We start from the raw sequence: 22,270 nt of genomic DNA, 5'->3' as shown, positions 1-22,270 counted from the left end.
CTCCCGCTACAATAACGTTTCCTACTGCCCATCTTTGGAGTTTAAGAAAAAATGCGTCAAAGAACTGGGGGTCCCGCTCACATGGGGCGTAAACGCATGCTAAGGTCACCCTGCACTGCTGCAGAAGACCCACTAGAATGATATATCGACCCTCTGGATCACGCTTTATTTGTTCAACCTCAAAGGGGACTCGGTTATGAAATAGTATAGCGACCCCTTTTTTCTTTTCTTTAGCTGAAGCAAGGTAAAATCGTCTGAAGTTTTTGTCTATGAACCCTGGGTTTTTACTTGAGCTATAATGTGTCTCTTGGAGGAAGAGAACATCTGTTTTCCTGCTTTTAAATTCTGCAAAGGCTATTCTGTGCTTTTGTGGGGAGTTGAAGCCCTTAACGTTTTGTGAAACGAACATCAGTGCCATGAGTGCGTGTATATGAAGTCTAGGTATGTAGCAGAAGGACATGACCTACCCGTGCCTCGTGTCCACGAAGACCGCCAGTAACAGCTGAGTTGATTCCGTCTTGTCTTTGCCTTTGCTTTTCCTCTGAGGAAGCCTGTAGGTGGGGGGGGGGAAACACCGTGGGGGGGAAACAAAAAACACAGAACCACACAAAATTCACACATAAAACCAATTTGGTCCTAGACGACCTATGGTTTGCTGCCCGGGAATAGCAGTCACGCCTTGGACTCTCCCTCCCTCTTGTCCAGGCTCGTGGGGAGTAATCCTGCCTACGCATTCACAGGTCTTTGACTGGGCTGCGGTGTAGGACCGCAGCCCCGCCAGAAAGGCACATGCCAACAGGCGGGGACAAGGGCAGTCACCTGCCCCCCCGCCGATGATACAACGATATCTGAATAACCAATAACCTAGCTATCATGTTAGCCAAAACTTAACCCATATCAACTCCCAACTCCTCTAATGTAAAGTCCTTCTGGATCGCCTCGTGTTCCAACCTGTTCAGCCTAGGGAGATCCGCTTCTTTTAGGAAAGACTGGAGTGTGGCGCTAGTTTTTGTGCTATGTGCAACCTTCTCCCCGTTATATAATTGCTCATAAAAAAGTCTAAACTCTTCCACTATTCGTTTAGGGTTGGAGGACATATCTCCTGTTTTGGTCTTAATTGCCTGAATGTTATAGTTTGGCTGCTTATTGCGGATCCGATTAGCTAGCTTGGTGTCAGGTTTGTTGGCTTTCTCAAAGAATTTCCTCTTTGTCCAGCTCATGTCCCTCTCGGCCCGGGAAGTAAGGAGGAGGTTAAGTTCAATCCTTACATCTTTCAACTCCTTTAAGATATCCCCTCCACCTGATCGGCTATGGAGTGTGGAGAGCTCATGTAACCTCTTATATAGTTGGGTCAATTTGGCCTCCCTTAGCTTCTTTCGTCTTGCTGCAAGACTGATCAGAGTTCCCCGCAGCGTGGCTTTGTGGGCTTCCCACAACGTTATGTGTGAATCTACAGTACCCGTGTTTAGTGAGAAAAACTGTCTGATCTCATCTTTGATTGTCTGTTCAATTTCTGGGATCTTAATCAGGGATTCATTTAGTTTCCAATTTGCTCCGGGACTGATCGGTCTAATTTGCGTGCATCGCAGCTCTATTGATGCATGGTCCGACCATGTAATGTCATGAATTATAGTGTCGGATATTTGGGGGACCATTCTGCCCGAAACAAAGAAGTGGTCGATCCTACTATAACTGTCGTGGGGGTGTGAGTAAAACGAATAACTACGCTCGCCAGGATGCTGCTCCCTCCAAATGTCAACCAGACAACCTCTCCGTAGTCCTTCCAGCAGTGCTGTGACTCCCGTCTGTCTTTCTCGTTCGTGTCTAGGGGATCTATCGATGCGGGGGTCCATAACTTTATTAAAGTCTCCCGCTACAATAACGTTTCCTACTGCCCATCTTTGGAGTTTAAGAAAAAATGCGTCAAAGAACTGGGGGTCCCGCTCACATGGGGCGTAAACGCATGCTAAGGTCACCCTGCACTGCTGCAGAAGACCCACTAGAATGATATATCGACCCTCTGGATCACGCTTTATTTGTTCAACCTCAAAGGGGACTCGGTTATGAAATAGTATAGCGACCCCTTTTTTCTTTTCTTTAGCTGAAGCGAGGTAAAATCGTCTGAAGTTTTTGTCTATGAACCCTGGGTTTTTACTTGAGCTATAATGTGTCTCTTGGAGGAAGAGAACATCTGTTTTCCTGCGTTTAAATTCTGCAAAGGCTATTCTGTGCTTTTGTGGGGAGTTGAAGCCCTTAACGTTTTGTGAAACGAACGTCAGTGCCATGAGTGCGTGTATATGAAGTCTAGGTATGTAGCAGAAGGACATGACCTACCCGTGCCTCGTGTCCACGAAGACCGCCAGTAACAGCTGAGTTGATTCCGTCTTGTCTTTGCCTTTGCTTTTCCTCTGAGGAAGCCTGGAGGTGGGGGGGGGGGGGAAACACCGGGGGGGGGAAACAAAAAACACAGAACCACACAAAATTCACACATAAAACCAATTTGGTCCTAGACGACCTATGGTTTGCTGCCCGGGAATAGCAGTCACGCCTTGGACTCTCCCTCCCTCTTGTCCAGGCTCGTGGGGAGTAATCCTGCCTACGCATTCACAGGTCTTTGACTGGGCTGCGGTGTAGGACCGCAGCCCCGCCAGAAAGGCACATGCCAACAGGCGGGGACAAGGGCAGTCACCTGCCCCCCCGCCGACGATACAACGATATCTGAATAACCAATAACCTAGCTATCGTGTTAGCCAAAACTTAACCCATATCAACTATTGAGTATTCCCTTTATAGCTCAACTGCATAGTTAACTGCACTATACTGCTAAAAGTGACACTCTTCCTCAACCCCTATAAATTTGTAGCGATAACAGCCTGTACCTCGGCTGGCCCTGCCTCTATCTGAGAATTCAATACCCGCCGCTATATTGGTATACTTGTTCCCCGTCTCCCCTCCGCTTCGGTGGTGGGACCGTATCCCCTTTTCAATCTCCTCTACGGGGGAGTGCGCGTACCCCCTAGGAGCCTCTCCAGCCGCCTTCCAGGGCTTCCAGTGGACCTGCTCCGCTTCCGCGGCTGTCACTTTCGGGTCGTCCAGGGTCTGAGTGGATCCGCCCCCTGACGTCATCGCGGCCGCGTCCTCACATCCGCCCGCGAGCAGCAGAGGGGGAAGGCGTGTCCTGCGGGCGGAGCCGAGCGGAGCTCCCGGACTTCGCGCCAAAACAGCATCCTCCATCGCAATTTCACGCTTCTTCCCTAGCTTGTCCCTCGTGTGCTGCCGGGCCGCCATCTTGGTAAGTGGAAGAAATTGTCCGTTTGGATTTTTTCTTCTTTTTCTTTTTGTTTTGGGTCCAGCTTCTGTTGATCCAGCCAGGCCGAGGAGTGCATTCCAGAGGGGGTGGGGGGACGAGGCCGAGCCAAGGGGAGGGGGGAGGAGGGAGGAGGAAGCCATTCATCGTGGCCTTCCCACCCCCACCCTCAGCAGCCAGTTAGGGGGTGAGCCAGGGCCCGGGGCAGGCAACGTACAGCAAGTATAGTACTGAACCTCAGACGGGTCTCGATGGACCTGCCTTTTCCCTCCGCTGACCACTCGCTGTGCCCACCTTCCTCCACTCCCGTAAGAGCTTTGTAATGGGTTGGAGGGCCCTCCTTCGCGCTAGTATGACCGGAGAAATGTCTTGAAATATAGCCATTTCGATCCCTTCAAATGGTACCAGTGGGGTGGCCCTGGTCAGTCGGCAGATCTCCACCTTTGTGGTGAAATGATGAAGGCGGAGTATGATGTCTCTGGGAGGGTTATTGGGCAGTGGTCGGCCCCGCAGTGCGCGGTGACACCGGTCCATGACTAATTCAGCCTCGGACTTCCCTGGCATGATAGATGTCATCCATCTATTAATCAGCCGCTCCGGGTCCAGGATTTCTTCCGGTATTCCCCTGACCCGTAAGTTGTTCCGCCTGTCCCGGTTCTCACTATCTTCGTGGCGCTCCTCCAGCTCTGCCACCCTCCGCTCCAGCCTAGCGATCTGGGCTCCCATCTCCCCTTGACATTTGGAGGTCTCCTCTACCCTCTCCTCCAGTGCATTCGTGCGATTACCGATGCCGAGTATATCTTTTCTCAGCTGGTCCACCTCTCCCCGAAAGAAAGTCTTTAAATCGGAGAGAAGCTGTGCAATCTCCTGTTTAAGTGAACCCGTGGGCTCCTCCGTGGCCATCTCTAGCTCCGGTGCGGAGTCAGAGTCAGATGCCGCCATGTTAGCTGTCTCTCTGGGCTTTTTTGCACCGGTGACGTAGGTACGCACATCTATCCTCTGCTTAGGCTTTTTGTGTGTCGCTGCCATCCTTTTATGTCCAGTGATGTTAGCTGGATCGGGGGCAATATTTTATTTCGAGCTTTATTGGGTTTTTAATACGTTATTTTGCTGAATATACGCCGGCGGGAAACGGAGCACTCAGATCCAGCCTCCATCTCCGATCCCGTCGCGCATGCGCCTCCCTACTAGCATTTTTAACCTTTACGTACGCTAGCTGATAGAAAAAAAAAGCTGCATGTAACATTTGCATGGAGATTTGCCATCCCATGCAAGGCTGTTACAGGCGATCGTACACTAAATAAATACATTTTAATTATAGTGTACAGGAGCAGGGGGTCTCAAGACCTGAACCGCATTGGTTTCAGGTCCGAGGACCCCCTACTTCAGGAGATATAGGCCCCGTTATGGGGTGCTGGTATCCCCTGCACTTTAAAGCTCCCGTGTCACGTTACCGGGACATTTAAATTCTGCAGGGGATACCGGCACCCCATAAAGGGGCCTGTATCTCCTGAAGTAGGGCGTGCCCGAGGCTGAAACCAATGCGGTTCAGCTCAGGAGACCCCCTGCACATCTACACTAGTATTAAAACACACATAACAATAAACAATAATTCCTTACCTTAGCGGCTATCCGCTATGGCAATGAAGCTGCATTAATGTACATTTTAATAATAGTGTGCAGGAGCAGGGGGTCCCCTGAGCTGAACCGCATTGATTTCTGCCTCAGAGACCCCCTTCTTCCCGAGTTACAGGCCCCGGTATGGGGCATCGGGTGCCAGTGTCGCCACCATCTTTATAGCGTCCAAGACGCGACGTGGGCTCAAAGATGTCGGCGACCCTAGCACCGATGCCCCAAACCAGGGCCTGTAACTCGGGAAGCAGGGGGTCTCTGAGGCAGAAATCAATGCGGTTCAGCTCAGGGGACCCCTGCTTCGGCACACTATTATTAAAATTTACATTAATGCAGCTTCATTACCTTAGCGGCTATCCGCTAAGGCAATGATGGGGTTAAGGAACAATAGTATGTTTATTGGGGACAATTGCCCCCAATAAACAACACACATCCCCCCCGCCCCCTAACACATACAGTACAGTAATGGGTAAAAAGACAATTATCCACATATGAATAATAATGCATTTGCCCATTTTAAATACATATAAATTACAATAAATACAGTAAAAATATATTACACTTACCATTTATAGGCACCCACGATGAAGGCCGTCTTCATCCTCATCTTCATCCTGCCCATGCCCCCTCCGATGCTGCAAAACATACACAAGAATAAAAACATTCAATGTAATGTCCCCTAACCCCTTAATCTCCATACCGTTTATTAACCGCTACAGTCATTAAGGGGTTAACCCACCCTCCCCCACCACTCGGGAGGCCTACATACCCTCCCCCACTAACCCCCCACCCTGTGAGGCCTAACCACCCTCACCCACTACCCAGCCGGGAGGCCTACCCACATACCCTTGGGGCCAATACCCTCTTCCCCCACCCCCAGTACCCACAATAAAAACAATACACAGCCCCACAATAAACATCATTCTACTTATTAAATACATAACCCACCCCCTATGCCCCCCCCATAAATACATGATTTATTTTTTTACATACAGGGTTCATACCCCAGGCCACGTGAGTCCCCGGTGGGCCTGACAGATCACTTCACAGACTTACAGGTTACCAGCAACATGTTTCACACAGGGTCTGGAGGCCTGTTTGTGGGTCCCGCCAGGTGCCATGGCCCACCAGGTGATCTCCGCGGGTCACCGTGGGCCACAATTGTATCAAATGATGCATTTAGAAATACTATATCATGATGAAGACGTCATTACATCGAAACGCGTAGAGTCGGGCTTTCTCAGCCATCTTGGAGAAGGAAAGAAGCAGGGGAATCTCTGCTGTCTGCGGTCCCGACGAGCGGTGACGTCACATTTCGGAAGTGACGCACGCGGAAGCTGGTAGCAAGGAGACTGAACGAGAAGAGCTGCGCCGTAGCAAAGACCCTTTTTCTTATGCTGTTATTCCTTCAAAAGCCGTAAGCCTCCATTTGTCTTTATATTGGATAAAATTGTATTTTCTATCTACACTATGGTTGTTTTCTGCTTTCTCGAGAATTGCTGATATATATACCTCACCTCCGGACTGGGCTGCATCACAGTTCCTATCTGATTTATATGCTAATTTTCCTGTTGCGCTTGTGAGTAGGAATTTGGAAGCTCTTATATATTTATTTTCACATTGGTTTTACAATATCACACGATCCACTATTTTTTCTTTTTGGGCACTCGACGACGCTCCCCTGGAACTTCACCCATACTGCACCTCACAGACCTACAGGTTACCAGCAACATGTTTCACACAGGTTCTGGAGGCCTGTTGGTGGGTCCCGCCAGGCACCATTGCCCACCAGGTGGTCTCCGCGCGTCACCATGGGCCACACGTGGGTCCCCACGGTAGGCCCGCGAATGTCTGGGGGCCCCGGGTCAGACCCACAGGTGTCTGAGGGGCCTCAGGTAGTTCCCATGGGGGTCTGGGGACCCATGGGTGGTCCCTACGGGTCCGCGGTGCCCCCACAGATTTGTGGCCACCGGTTCCTCCCCGCAGGTGTCCCCCGTGGACCACGCAGCCTGGTGCCCGTCAGAAGCCCGAGGATACCTCAGGTGGTCTCCAGAGGTCTCTCGCAGACCAAAGGAACCAACCCTGTATGTAAAAAGAATAAACCTGACCTATACATTAAATACATCCCCCCCCCACAACACATACAGTACAATAATGTGCCAAATAACTATTATCCAGATAGGATAATAGATTATTTGCTCATTATAAAACACATTAACTAGCATAATAACATAAATAAAGTTCTACTAACCTCATCAATAAGAAGCCCCCGTTGCCAGCAAAATCCTTGTCCTCCATTGCCAACAAAATACATAGCCAATACATTGCAATTACATTCAGATATCAATTAACCCTTTAATCACCTTATCGGATAATAACCGCAAAGGTAATTAAGGGGTTAAGCCACCCTGGCCCGATACCCACCCTTCACCCATTCATTTGTACAGTGGTTCATCATTCAAATATATATATATATATATATATATATATATATATATATATATATATATATATATATATATATATATATATATATATATATATATATATATATATATATATATATTACACACATGATGAACCAATATACAAATAAATGTAGAAGGGTTATCAAAAACATGCTCTACTACAAATACCACTTTTCCATACAGACACAGTACAATAAAATAATATTTCCTAAAAAAATCCATCTCATCTTCCAATCAAAAGCCTCAAATGCCAATCAAAACATTGCATTTACATTGTATTGTATTGTATTGTATGTCTTTATTTATATAGCGCCATTAGTGTACATAGCGCTTCACAGTAGTAATACATGTGGTAATCAAATAAATAACAGATAATATAAATAACAGATCATGGGAATAAGTGCTTTAGACATAAAAGTAACATTTCGGAAGAGGAGTCCCTGCCCCGAGGAGCTTACAGTCTAATTGGTAGGTAGGGAGAACGTACAGAGACAGTAGGAGGGAGTTCTGGTAAGTGCGTCTGCAGGGGGCCAAGCATTATGTATCGTGTTTAGAATATCCACAGTGCTATTCATATGCTTCATTAAGCAAGTGTGTCTTAAGGTGGGTCTTAAAGGTGGATAGAGAGGGTGCTAGTCGGGTACTGAGGGGAAGGGCATTCCAGAGGTGTGGGGCAGTCAGTGAAAAAGGTTTAAGGCGGGAGAGGGCTTTAGATACAAAGGGGGTAGAAAGAAGACATCCTTGAGAAGAACGCAAGAGTCTGGATGGTGCATACCGAGAAATTAGGGATGAGATGTAAGGAGGGGCAGAAGAATGTAAAGCTTTAAAAGTGAGGAGAAGAATGGAGTGTGAGATGCGGGATTTGATCGGAAGCCAGGAGAGGGATTTCATGAGGGGAGATGCTGAGACAGATCTGGTAAAGAGTAGAGTGATTCTGGCAGCAGCGTTAAGGATAGATTGTAGGGGAGACAGGTGAGAGGCAGGAAGGCCGGACAGCAGGAGGTTACAGTAATCAAGACGGGAGAGAATGAGGGCCTGAGTCAGAGTTTTAGCAGTCGAACAACAGAGGAAAGGGCGTATCTTAGTTATATTGCGGAGGAAAAAGCGACAAGTTTTAGAAATGTTTTGAATGTGAGGGGCGAATGTGAGAGAGGAGTCGAATGTGACCCCTAGGCAGCGTGATTGGGCTACTGGGTGAATGATTGTAGTTCCAACAGTAATGTGGAAGGAGGTAGTAGGGCCAGGTTTGGGAGGAAGTATGAGGAGCTCTGTTTTAGCCATGTTGAGTTTAAGGCGTCGGAGGGCCATCCAGGATGATATAGCAGAGAGACATTCAGAAACTTTGGTTTGTACAGCAGGTGTAAGGTCAGGTGTTGAAAAGTATATTTGTGTGTCGTCGGCATAGAGGTGATAATTAAACCCAAAAGATGTTATTAGGTCACCTAGAGAGAGTGTGTACAGAGAAAAGAGAAGAGGTCCCAGGACAGAGCCCTGGGGTACCCCCACAGAGAGATCAATAGAAGAGGAGGAGATGTTAGCAGAAGAGACACTAAAAGTACGATGGGAGAGGTAGGATGAGATCCAGGATAGAGCTTTGTTCCAAATACCTAGAGTATGGAGAATGTGGAGGAGAAGAGGGTGGTCCACGGTGTCAAATGCTGCAGAGAGGTCGAGTAATATGAGCAGAGTGTAATGACCTCTGTCTTTGGCAGCATGGAGGTCGTCAGTTATTTTAGTGAGGGCTGTTTCGGTGGAGTGAGCAGTGCGGAAGCCAGATTGTAGAGGGTCTAGGAGAGAATAGGTGTTGAGAAAATGGAGCAAGCGAGAGAATACAAGACGTTCAAGTAGTTTAGAGGCAAAAGGCAGGAGGGAGACAGGTCGATAGTTAGAAAGACAGGTAGGGTCAAGCTTGCTGTTTTTGAGTAATGGTATGACTGTTGCATGTTTGAAGGAGGATGGAAAGGTTCCAGAGCAGAGGGAGGAGTTAAAAATGTGTGTAAGTGTAGGGATTATAGTAGGAGCTAGAGGTTTTAGGAGATGGGAGGGAATGGGGTCAAGAGGGCAAGTGGTAGAGGGAGAAGAGGAGATCAACAGCGACACATCCTCCTCTGAGACAGTGGAAAAAGACTCAAGGAAGGCAGGAGGAGAGTTAGGAAGAGGTGTAGGATGGAGGAAGAAACAGAGGGGATGTTCTGCCGTATGGATTCCACCTTTTCCTTAAAATAGTCAGCAAAGTCCTGAGCGGAGATGGAGGAAGGAGAGGCAGCTGAGGGTGGTTTGAGTAGAGTATCAAAGACAGAGAACAGTCGGCATGGGTTAGACTTGTGCATGTTGATTAGTGCAGAATAGTAGGCTTGTTTAGCTTGCGAGAGGGCAGAGTTGAAACAGGATAGCATAAATTTGTAGTGAAGGAAGTCTGCGAGAGTGTGAGACTTCCTCCAGAGGCGTTCAGAGGAATGAGTGGAGGAACGCAGCATGCGCGTGTGGAAATTTAGCCAGGGTCTAGGGTTAGAAGGGCGAGGGCGGCAGAGAGAAAGCGGGGCATGTAGATCAAGAGACGAGGACAAGACAGAGTTGTACTTTCTGACCAGGTTGTCAGGGTCTGTAGCAGAGCTGAGAGGAGAGGGAAGAGCGTAAAGTGGACTCAAAGTCAGGTAAGTGAATAGAGCGCAGGTTTCTGCAGAACTGGGGGGTAGATGGAGGTGGAGAAGGGGAGAAGCGAGATAAAGAGAATGAGATGAGATGATGGTCAGAGAGAGGAAAAGGGGAAATGGAGAAATCAGAGAGAGAGAAGTTTTTAGTGAAAACCAGGTCTAAGTAGTGGCCATCCTTGTGGGTGCTTGCTGCAGTCCACTGTTGAAGGCCAAAAGAAGAGGTAAGAGAAAGAAAGCGGGAAGCCCAAGAGAGAAAGGGGTCATCAATGTGGCAATTGAAGTCCCCAAGGAGAAGAACAGGGGAGTCTGAGGAGAGAAAGAAAGAGAGCCAGGATTCAAAGTGAGAGAGAAAGGCAGAAGGGGGATGAGTAGAGGTAGGTGGGCGATAGATGACCGCCACATGAACAGGGAGAGGAGAGAAGATCTGGACAGTGTGAGCCTCAAAGGAGGGAAAAGCAAGAGAGGGGGGGATAGGAAGGGTTCGGTAATGGCAGACAGAGGAGAACAGGAGCCCCACGCCTCCACCCCTGCCATCAGGGCGCGGAGTGTGGGAGAAGGAAAGGCCACCATAGGAGAGGGCAGCTTCCAGAGCAGAGTCAGACTGAGTGAGCCAGGTCTCAGTTATAGCAAAGAGAAGCAGGGAGTGAGAGAGAAAGAAGTCATGTACAGAGAGGAACTTGTTAGAATGAGAGCGTGCGTTCCAAAGGGCACAGGAGAAAGGGAGAGAGGAGGGAGGGTGGCAGGGGATTGGTATGAGGTTGGAGGGGTTGACACCAGAAGGAGTTGAAGTTGCATGTGGGAGACGAGGACGAGAGCAATGCATACAAGCTATGCACCAGGTACACTCTGCCAATGAATGTTAACAATAACATATTCCAAACAAAATACCAATACATCCAAACAAGTATACTATTTAAACCAATCAAGTAACCATAAATCAATTAGCATTCATTAATTACATCACTAAACAATTTAAATTCCATCCATAACAATTAAACAATTGCTTTTATAGGCCTATGACGTCACATTTTCGTCATATGGTTCCACGGCCCTCATTGGGCCGTGAAAACCATGTGATTTGGGGGGAAAAAATTAATTTTGATGACGTCATTTAAAGGCAAAGACGCCAGCCAATCAGAATGGCTGTGCTACAATTGCCTTTAAGATGACGTCATGAAAAGAAAGATGGCTGGCCTCACATGGTAAGGTAGCCAATCAGAGCGTGGGAAATGCATCCCGACTCTGATTGGCTCTAGTACCATGTGACAGGCTTTCAATGACGTCACATCCATTCTCCCCCAAGCCTCTGTCACATGGTCTACTAGAGCCAATCAGAGTTGGGATGTCTCTCTCTCTCCTCTCTCCCCCCTCTCTCCTCCTCTCTCCTCTCTCTCCCTCCTCTCTCTCCCCCCTCTCTCTCCCCTCTCTCTCTCCCCTCTCCTTTTTTTTATATATAAATATTTGCATGATGAAGCCACTGTACAAATGAATGGGTGAAGGGTGGGTATCGGGCCAGGGTGGCTTAACCCCTTAATTACCTTTGCGGTTATTATCCGATAAGGTGATTAAGGGGTTAATTGATATCTCAATGTAATTGCAATGTATTGGCTATGTATTTTGTTTGCAACGGAGGACAAGGATTTTGCTGCCGACGGGGGCTTCTTATTGATGAGGTCAGTAGAACTTTATTTATGTTATTATGCTAGTTAATGTGTTTAATAATGGGCAAATAATCTATTATCCATATCTGGATAATAGTTATTTGGCACATTATTGGACTATATGTGTTGTGGGGGGTGGGGGGGATTGATGTATTTAATGTATAGGTCATGTGTAATTTTTTTACATACAGGGTTGGTTCCTTTTGTCTGCTGGAGACCACCTCGGGCTTCTCACGTGTACCAGGCTGTGTGGTCCACGGGGGACACCTGTGGGGAGGAACCGATGGCACACATCTGTGGGGGCACTGCAGACCTGTAGGGACTACCCGTGGGTCCCCAGACCCCCGTGGGAACCACCCAAGGCCCCTCAGACACCTGTGGGTCTGACCCGGGGCTCCCAGACATCCGCGGGCCTATCGTGGGGACCCAATTGAGGCCCACGGTGACACGCAGGGACCACCTGGTGGGCCATGGCACCTGGCAGGGCCCACCAACAGGCCTCCAGAAACCTGTGTGAAACATGTTGCTGATAACCTGTAGGTCTGTGAGGTGACCCGTCAGGCCCATCGGGGATTCACGTGGGCCTGGGGTATGAACCCTGTATGTAAAGAATAAATCATGTATTTATGGGGGGCACAGGGGTGGGTTATGTATTTAATAAATAGAATGATGTTTATTGTGGGGCTGTGTATTGTTTTTATTGTGGGTATTAGGGGTTGGGGAAGGGGGTATTGGCCCCAAGGGTATGTGGGTAGGCCTCCCGGCTGGGTAGTGGGTGAGGGTGGTTAGGGCTGATGGGGTGGGGGGTTAGTGGGGTAAGGTATGTAGGCCTCCCGAGTGGTGGGTGAGGGTGGGTTAACCCCTTAATGACTGTAGCGGTTAATAACCGCTGTGGTGATTAAGGGGTTAGGGACATTACATTTGATGTTTTTATTCTTGTGTATGTTTTGCAGCATCGGAGAGGGCATGGGCAAGATGAAGATGAGAATGAAGACGGCCTTCATCGTGGGTGCCTGTAAAAGGTAAGTGTAATATGTATTTATTGAAAGTTATATGTATTTAAAATGGGCAAATGCATTATTATCCATATGTGGATAATAGTAATTTTGCCCATAACTGTACTGTATGTGTTAGGGGGTGTATTTAGTTATAAATATTGTTTATTATTTTTGGAGGCGCAACATTGGTACCGCAGGCCCGCGGGTACCCCTGGACTCCCGCGAGGACCCGGGACGGCCGCGGGGACTCCAGACTCCCGCGGGGACCCCTTGACTCCTGTGGGGACCCCTGCTTGGTGAGCCGGGGACCCCCGCCGGCCTGTTGTATGGGTTTTTTCTAAGTCCAGCTTTTTTTGCGTCTACCTCGAGCTGACGTGTTCTGATCAACGCAACTTTCGCGTACGCTAAGATTGCGTTGCTTAGTGCATCCTGCTTAAGGGCAGAATTTAACGCAAACAGGGTTACGAACAAGCAAAGTTGGACTTAGAAAAAATTCCTGAAAAAAGTCCGTTTTAGAGTGCAAAGTGCCTATTTGCGTTGCTTAGTGCATTGGGTTGAGCGCAAAATCACGTTCTAAGAGCACTTTGCGCTCTAAAAGTGACTTAACGGAGCTTAGTGCATGACCCCCAGAGAGTCTTATCATTCTGTGCACAAATGTTTTCCGTTCTTGGAGGCATTTGAACATTCCATTGAGGATTTTGATTTTTAAATCGTTTATGGAAATATATATATATATACAGTGTTCGACAAACCTATACATTTGGATTTAACCCCCGGGCGAGTAAATATTGGCCCAAGCAGCACTCGTTTGGTACTAGGGGGCGAGTAGATTTTTTTGTGTGGCGAGTAGATTTTTTGCTGATTTGTCAACCACTGTATATATATATATATATATATATATATGAGGTATCAGTACCGTGTTAGCCAAGCTTCAATAATCAAAAAATAAATAGATGATACCGTTCTGTGGCTAATGAAATGCTTTTATTTGTGCGAGTTTTCGAGATACATTGATATCTTCTTCCGGCGATGTTACAATGAATGAAGCAAGCAAAAGCTATACTATAAACAGTGTCTATTGGAATGTTATCTGTGCTGGTCCTTCCCCCGGTGTGGATGTGTTTTATGGCTGGAGGTGTCAAAAGGTTCCTGAAAGCAAGTGATGAAAGAGTGTGTATGTGTATCAGTGTGAATTAACATGAATGGAGAGCCCACAGTATATACAGTGCTTTACAAAAGGTGTGTGTGGAGTGGGAGCGGATATAAATGGTGTGGGTGGGTGTGGAAATGTGAGAGTTAGTAGCATAACTAAAAGTGTGTGTGGATACTATGTGGTCCCTATTGGTGTATAGGGATGGAAAAACAAGGAGTATAAGTATGTGTGAGAGACAGCTGTGTGTGCATACATATATATATATATATATATATATATATATATATATATATATATATATATCCCTGTTCCCGACCCCCCCCCCTCCACCCCCTACGTGAGATCTGGCGGCAGGCTGTAAATATTCTACTGGTGCTACCTTTACCTGTTGGCTCACAGGGGCCTGAGCCTCAGCCACAGAGAGCCTGGGGTGATACATTTACAATCCGGTGCAGCGCCTCCACCTGTGAGGGATCCCACGATGAGTGAGAGGAGCCCCTCACAGGACCCAACAACATAAATCACACCCACACAGTGCAAAATATAAAGGCCCTTAACTGTAACATATAGAACAGATAACGCTTAACACTCTATCCACTATGATGACTAAGAGTACAACTACCACACGCCTCGCAGAGCTGTAACCCCAAAGTCCCACCCCCCCACCCCCCTGGTGTGTGAGACAGCGCTGTTCACTAATTTGAGATGTTGGATGGTGCACTTGTGAGGGTGAAGGTACCTGCCGGGTGTGTCCACACCCAGGCGCGCTGGATGTGGAGATAAAGTGGATCCTCTGATCCCTCGATGAGTCCACCTCTATGTGGGGTGATGTCCTGCTGGATGATCCCACCATGCAGACCGTCTCTGTATCTTGAAAGGGTCTGGTCCCAAACCACACTTATCAAGGATGCACATCTTAACCACTTTGTCCCTTAACTACTAACAACTAAAGGGGCAGGGTCCCTACCTAAGGGCGTGTCCCTGTAGAAACCACAAACTGGTATGTGAGTAGGGCCTAGCTGGGGAATAGGGGATTACCTGGCCTAGTGCAGGGGTCCCAGACCCCTGCACACACAACCTCCCCTAACCTTTACCCAGCTTCAACTAACTAGCATGGTCCCTGCCTGATGACTATATCCTGTCATCCAGGGGAATCTGTAAGCCCTATTGGCTGTAATGCAACAGGTGATAGAGGTGGAAAGGCAGTCCCCAGAGGCTTCTGGGTAATGTAGTCCCCGTGGGGCCTCTTTGCTATTGGGACCGCGTGCACAAACTTTAACGCGCATGCTTGTCAATGTAATGGCCGCCGCTATCTCTATCTGTGCATCCGTGACAGTGTAATGGCCGCCACATCGTGCAATCTCCTGCAAATTCGTGAATGGTCGCCCCAACCCCAACATGGCCGTCGCTACTCCTGGGGCTACACTGCACATGTGTGAGCTCCCGCGAATGTGCAAGCACAGCAAACATGGCGGCGCCCTGCCTCTGGCACCGACAGGAGCCCCCAGTGACGCACTCGCCCCTGCAGCATCCCCCACCGAGATAAGGGTGAGGGAGGGGGAACGGAAAGACCGGGGAGCCAGAGGGGACCTGGATATATATATATATATATATATATATATATATATATATATATATATATATATATATATATATATATATATATATATATATATATATATATATATATATATATATATATATACTACTCTCCATTGACATTATATATATATATATATATATATATATATATAATGTCAATGGAGAGTAGTTGGCATTCACATGTATGCAATAAAAGGTAGGTGCATATCCCTTAGCAGTAGTTAACAGGCAGGGAGGGGTGTTCCTCACAGCAGTGGTGCAGTCGCAGCAACGCAGTAGGAGCGAGACAGCACTCAGAGGTAATTTTCAAAAAGATTGTATTAGAGTAGGTGGCACAAATGCCAACATTTCGGTCCTCACAGGGGGACTGCTGTGAGGAACATCCCTGCATATATATATATAATTTTATATATATATATATATATATATATATATATATATATATATATATATATATATATACATACACACACACACACAGTCCCACACGCACACGTCCAACAAGAAAGTCTCTTATCTGTTTCTGTTGTTGTTGCTGTAGGTGAAGACCTCTCTGTTCTCCTGGGTCAGCATCCTTGTGTGGTATGGCACTCTCTGTGTCCAGGTATAGAGGTCTTGTCCCCTTGTCTTGCTGTCAGCATACAGTCCTTCTGTGTGCATCAAGAAATCATCTTTTCCTCAGGTCAGTTGTGGGCTAAGGAAATCTATGTTCTGTCCTCCTTCTCCTTATGTCAGCCACTTGTGAGCTAAGGAATCTCTCTCCTGTGTCTCACATGAGGCTTTTTACAAACCTCCCCCTTAGTACAGGCGGAGACTAGCTAATTGAGTGGCTGCAATTAACTATCTCTCTACTGGATTCTCAGAGCTCTGAGGCTGCTTATTTAAACAGGGATAAGTTCCTGTTACAGTTAGTCTAGATCCATTTTAGGTACAGCTGGATACTAATGCCAGTTTACATGAGATTTTTCAGCCATTTCTGCTCCTCTAACGGATCTTACCAAGGCTTTTGCACTAAACATGGTTTAAAGGACAGTGAACCATCAGGATTCCTTTGTGTGATTAAAGGACTTGCTCAGTAGTGCCCCTACTGTATGTTGAGGAATCCTGAATTCATTAGGGAATACAGACAAGGTGTAGATGCATGAGAGGTGGGGAGTTGCGTGCAGTTCTGTGCCTAGATATAAACGAGGAAGAGCACCAAATCCTGTATATCAGCCGAAAAATATATCCACAGGAAACCCACAATTCCACCAATTGAAAATAGTGAATTTATTTATAAAATATTTTACCAGGAAGTAATACATTGAGAGTTACCTCTCGTTTTCAAGTATGTCCTGGGCACAGAGTTAAGACAAATAATACATGGTTACAAATACAGTTACATAAATAAACAGGGTATACATTATATACAAGACATTGCATGCACAGTTAAAGAAAATATATATTATGAGCGTATGAAACAGTTACAGACCAGATTAAAATGTGAGACAGCCTTAGATTTGAAAGAACTTAAACTGGTGGTTGATGTGAGAGTCTCTGGTAGGTTGTTCCAGTTTTGGGGTGCACGGTAAGAGAAGGAGGAACGGCCGGATACTTTGTTGAGCCTTGGGCCATGAACAGTCTTTTGGAGTCAGATCTCAGGTGATAGGTGCTGCATGTGGTAGAGGTGAGGAGCTTGTTCAGGTAGCTGGGTAGCTTGCCCATAAAGAATTTAAAGGCAAGACAGGAAAGGTGAACTTTGCGCCTAGACTCTAGTGATGACCAATCTAGTTCTTTGAGCATTTCGCAGTGATGTGTGTTGTAGTTGCATTGGAGAACAAAACGACAAATTGAATTGTAGAGGGTGTCAAGTTTGCTAAGGTGGGTTTGAGGTGTCGTGCCATATACTATGTCTCCATAGTCAATAATTGGCATTAGCATCTGCTGTGCGATACGCTTTCCGACCAGGAGACTTAGGGAGGATTTGTTCCTGTAAAGTACCCCTAGTTTGGCATAGGTCTTGGTTGTCAGGGTATCAATGTGCATTCCGAATGTTAAGTGGGAGTCAAACCATAAGCCCAGGTATTTAAAACTAGTGACAGGGGTTAGGGTGGTGTTAGTGTTGGTTCTAATATGGAGCTCAGTCGCTGGATGCTTTAAGAATTTAGTCTTGGTCCCAAATACCATTGTTACAGTCTTGTCAGTGTTTAAAAACAGTTTGTTTTGGGAGATCCAGTTTTCGAGTCTCAAAAAGTCAGACTGAAGTATGTGTTGAAGGTCAGAGAGGCTATGGCTGTGTGCATATAGGATTGTGTCATCTGCATACATGTGTATTGAGGCTTTCCTTACAAGTTGTGGGAAGATCATTAATGAACACTGAGAAGAGTAGGGGCCCCAGAACAGAGCCTTGCAGGACACCACAGGTGATATCCAGGGGGTTGGAGTTAGAGCCTGAGATGGACACATGTTGGGATCTTCCTGATAGGTAGGACTGAAACCAGTTTAAAGCATGCTTCCCTATTCCAGAGCTCTGGAGTTTGTTAAGCAGGATAGCATGATCAACTGTATCAAAAGCCTTTGCAAAATCTAGGAATACTGCACCAGTGAGTTGTCCATGTTCCATTCCACACTGGATTTCATTGCAAACTTTTAGCAGGGTAGTTACGGTGGAGTGTTTGGGACGAAAGCCAGATTGGAATTGGCTAGGGAAATTTGTCTTGGTGTAGTAGTCGTTTAATTGGGAGTGGACACATTTTTCCATGACTTTGGATAGAATTGGGAGAAGTGAGATTGTTCTGTAGTTTGAGACAGTGTTTTTGTCCCCACTTTTGAAGATTGGGACAACTCTGGCAGTTTTCCAGGTCTTAGGGATATGGCTTTCAGACAGGATAGAGTTGACTATGGAAGCAATTGGTTTGGCAATGGCTGGGGCACCAAGTCGTAGGAACCTAGATTGTAGCAAGTCAGGTCCGCATTGGCTGCTAAGTTTTAGTTTGAGGAGCGCTTGTGTAATCTCCTCTTCAGATACTGGGCCAAATTGAAAATTGTGGGCAGTGTTGGGAAGGGGTGGGGCTATGTGGGCACTCCCAGAATGAGATTCAGGTTTGTGGTTTGGGCTGCGTTTTGCTAATAAGTTAGTGGCACACCCCACAAAGTAATCATTGAATGCATTTGCAATGTCAGTGGGGTTTGTCAGAGTAATATCCCCCTTAGTGATATTACTTGGTTGTTGATGGTTAGGAGGCTGGAATATATTGTTGATAACCTTCCAGCAGTTAGCTGGGTTTGATGTATTTTGGTGGAGATTGTCAGAGTAATATTGTGCTTTTGCGTGCCTTGTTTGCCTTGTGCACATGTTCCGCAGGCATCTGTAGTGATTGAGATCCTTGGTAGTGCCAGTTGATTTGTAGCTTTTCCACAAGGTATCCGTGAGCTGGTAGAGTGCAATAAGGTCATGGCTATAATAGAACCTCCAAAACCCTCAGGTATTATCACTTAGGTTGCAAATGTATACTCAAGATTGCCCATGCTGATTTAAAATGGTTGCAAATTGTTAAAGCTTCCAACACACCAGAAAACAGGTGGTACCTGGTACTGCAGCTTTCTGCCCTTAAATTATGGCACTGAGCTGGCAAGACAAATGGCAATACCAATTTTCTGTCCTTTAATTGTCATGGTACGGCCTGTGAGGACAGTGCACTCCTCAATGGGGGCATACAGTACATGGTAGTGAATTGGGTTACAAATGTGGTGCTGGGATAGTGGAATCAAGCACAAGTGGACTGCAGTGAGTGTTGATTAGCACATAAAAAGGCAGAGAGAACAACACTGGCTGCTAAAGTCTTGAGAGGGACTTCATGAGGAAATTCTGCTGGACAGATTATAGGTCTAGAATGGGCTGGTAGTCTCTGATGTAAGCAAGGCGCAGACAGAACATTATTTCATTTGTAGACACATTATTTAATTTGTAATTTTTGGTTTCTATAAGCATGTTTGTGCTGCAATAAAGGCTGATCTGAGGAGTTGCTCATTTTAAGCCCCTGCCAATTTGAGTGTCTGCACCTATAACACAGCCCTAAATCCATCCGGTTACAGGCCTATAATCTTTTCAGGCTTTCATCGTGGCATAATCATTCCATACCATTAATGACCCATGTTGCTTTATTTCAGCTGAACTTGAAGCTTCTTCAGTTCCTTTTTGAGTGCACGTTACAAGAACTGAATATAATATAGTACATAATATTCATAGAGGTATTTCCATTAACTTGTCAGTGTAATTTGCTACCCTAGGCTTATTCATGCCGTTTTTTTTGTTGAAAATTGTAATTATATGCATCCTGTGAAAAATGTATGTTTTCCGTTTTAAAGGTTTCTGTGAAATGATTTATCATAAAGAGTGTGATTGGCATAATTCTTTTAACCACAAGAGGTTTTCCATCATGTAATGATTATGTAGATAATATGTTAGTAAGGGCAGTTGATGGTGATTATGTTCTATGTGTTAAGATGTATGATAGGAATGATTATGCATAGCACTATATATAGAAATCAATATGCTGAGTAGGTGCCTAGAGCCTAGAGCCCATAGAACACAGGTTGGCACAGCAGAGGTTCACTACATAACTAATCCATCCCTGTGCTGATGTTTGACATCAGACCAGACCTTTTAGTGCCTCCTCCGGCAGCTTCCACTCTCCCTTTCAACACCACAGCAGTAGAGATAGGAAAAATGTTCACAGAAATTCAAATTCACTGCAGATTTGCAAATACCTTTCATCTGAGGATTTCAGCATATCTGTATCAAAAAGGCAGATTCGTTTTTTTCCCCTATCACTATAAATCAGTTCAAACGGAAAATAAAATAACCACCAGCACAGTGGCATAACAAGATATGAACGGGCCCCCGGACAAAAAAATTCAGGGCCCCATTAATATTAATTCTGATTGTGATTTTTTTCTCCCTCCCCTATCCTGTTCCTGATCCTCTCTCTCATCATCCCTCCCCATCAGCTCTTCCCCCTCCTCCTCATAATCTCTCCCCTCCACATCATCATCATCCTCTCACTCATCCTCTCCCCTCATCATCTCTCCCCTTCCTCCTCATCATCCTCGCTCCCCTCCTCCTCATCTCTCCCCCTCATCCTCATCATCATCTTTCTCTTCCTTCCCCCAGCATCGCTCTCCTCCACTCCCCAGTATGTCTCTCTCGTTTCCCCTCCCCCCAGCATCTCTCTCCACTCCCCCCAGAATGTCGCTCTCCTTCCCGCACCAGCACATCTATCTCTCTCCTTCCCACACAGAATCTTTATCTCCTCCCCCAACATCATGTTTCTCTCTCTCCTCTCACAATCCCCAATATGTCTCTCTCTCTCTCCTCTCCCTCCACCATGTCTCTCTCTCCTGCCCTCCGAGCATGTCTCTCTCCACCCCCGAGCATTACTTTCTCACCCCCCCACCAACTCTCTCTTCTTACACTGCTCATATAATTCTCTCTGTTCTCCCGTCATGTATTTATCTTATTTCTCTCTGATGTCTTTTTTCCCCCTCTTCTCTTTTCTCACACATGCCATTCGTTTTATTTATTCCCCCATATATTCCCCTCTCTCTCTGTTCCCTCTTATGTATTTCTCTCTTGTACTTCATTTTCTCTTTGTATCTCTTCTTTTCTGTCTTCTTCCCTTTCTGTGTCTGTTTTTACCCCTGTGATTTAACCCTTCCCTCCTCTCACCTTTTCCAGCCTGTCTCTCAGGCTGCAGCTCCAGTTGCCGCGTCCGGTAAAGCAGGGAGGAGGAAAGCAGCATGCGGCTGCTCTCACCAACTACGGAGGCTCCCGTGGATCACAAACAACAGACTGAAAGGAGCTACGCGTTTCGCCAAGACCTCGGCTTCGTCAGGCTCATAAAATTGCATACGGGGTCCTTTCAATTTATATAGACCCTACGTTTTATTATTGTTGATTGACAAATGTTCGTGTGTCAATTAATTACAGGCTAAACATATCTACTGTATATTAAGTGTTAGCCCTCAAATACACCTGCTTAAGTCGCTCCCTGCAACAGCGTAATGCATAATGTTAACTGAATGTACACTTTACAAACATAATCAATTAAAAATAACAATTAACTCCATGTGAACATATTAAACAATAATTGTAGAAAATTAAATAAAAAGCATTAAGTAAAAAACATCTATAAAACCATATTAATCACAAAAGGATTCAACTCGGTATATTTCTAATGTGAAAAGGTGAAAGCCAAAAAACTTTCACATGAACAATAATTTCCATGTCTGCTGTACATGAGGAATTAATGGTATTTGCATTGCTGTTTAGTTATATAACAAACAATAAGCCCGAAAAGGGACTATAGAGGGGAAATTAAAAAGCGTATACTTTAACTTCTAAAAATTTATTACTAAAAACATATTACTAAAAACATATATTGTACATATTAATCATCCTAAAAACAATCTATACTGAATATAAATTTTAAAATAGCATATAACAAAAATAATACAAATTCAAACTGTGAACAGAATAAAATAAAGAAAAAAGAAAAAGGTTAAGACATGCAGATGCTTGCAAACAATAAACTCATCAGTCAGAGAGTATACCAATAAATAAAAAATTATATATAAAATGTATGATCTCCATGTACACTGAATGGGGAGAGAGAAAAAGACGGAATTGGATAAAGAACAAGACCCATATCTTATGGACAAACTACAAAAAGGCCGCAATGTCCAGGTCTACATTCAGGCCATGGGGGGTCAATGTTTTTAGCTGATAGATCCAGAACATCTCCCGTTGACAGAGGC

The 22,270-nt window shown here is 45.9% G+C and overlaps 1 long non-coding RNA gene across 1 annotated transcript in view; it reads left to right on the top strand.

Moving 5' to 3' along the window:
- Positions 1 to 21,618, top strand: part of LOC142492128 (uncharacterized) — a 28,226-nt gene extending 6,608 nt beyond the window's left edge. The window contains exons 4-5 of the long non-coding RNA XR_012800762.1: positions 16,017 to 16,157; positions 21,192 to 21,618. This is a non-coding gene — a long non-coding RNA (uncharacterized LOC142492128). The remainder of the gene's footprint in view (positions 1 to 16,016; positions 16,158 to 21,191) is intronic.
- Positions 21,619 to 22,270: the final 652 nt, after the last annotated feature.

The sequence above is a fragment of the Ascaphus truei genome, chromosome 4 (genome assembly GCF_040206685.1).
Source record: "Ascaphus truei isolate aAscTru1 chromosome 4, aAscTru1.hap1, whole genome shotgun sequence".
NCBI lineage: Eukaryota > Metazoa > Chordata > Amphibia > Anura > Ascaphidae > Ascaphus > Ascaphus truei.
Note: the sequence above shows the minus strand (reverse complement) of the source record. Positions and strands in the feature narration are given on the sequence as shown.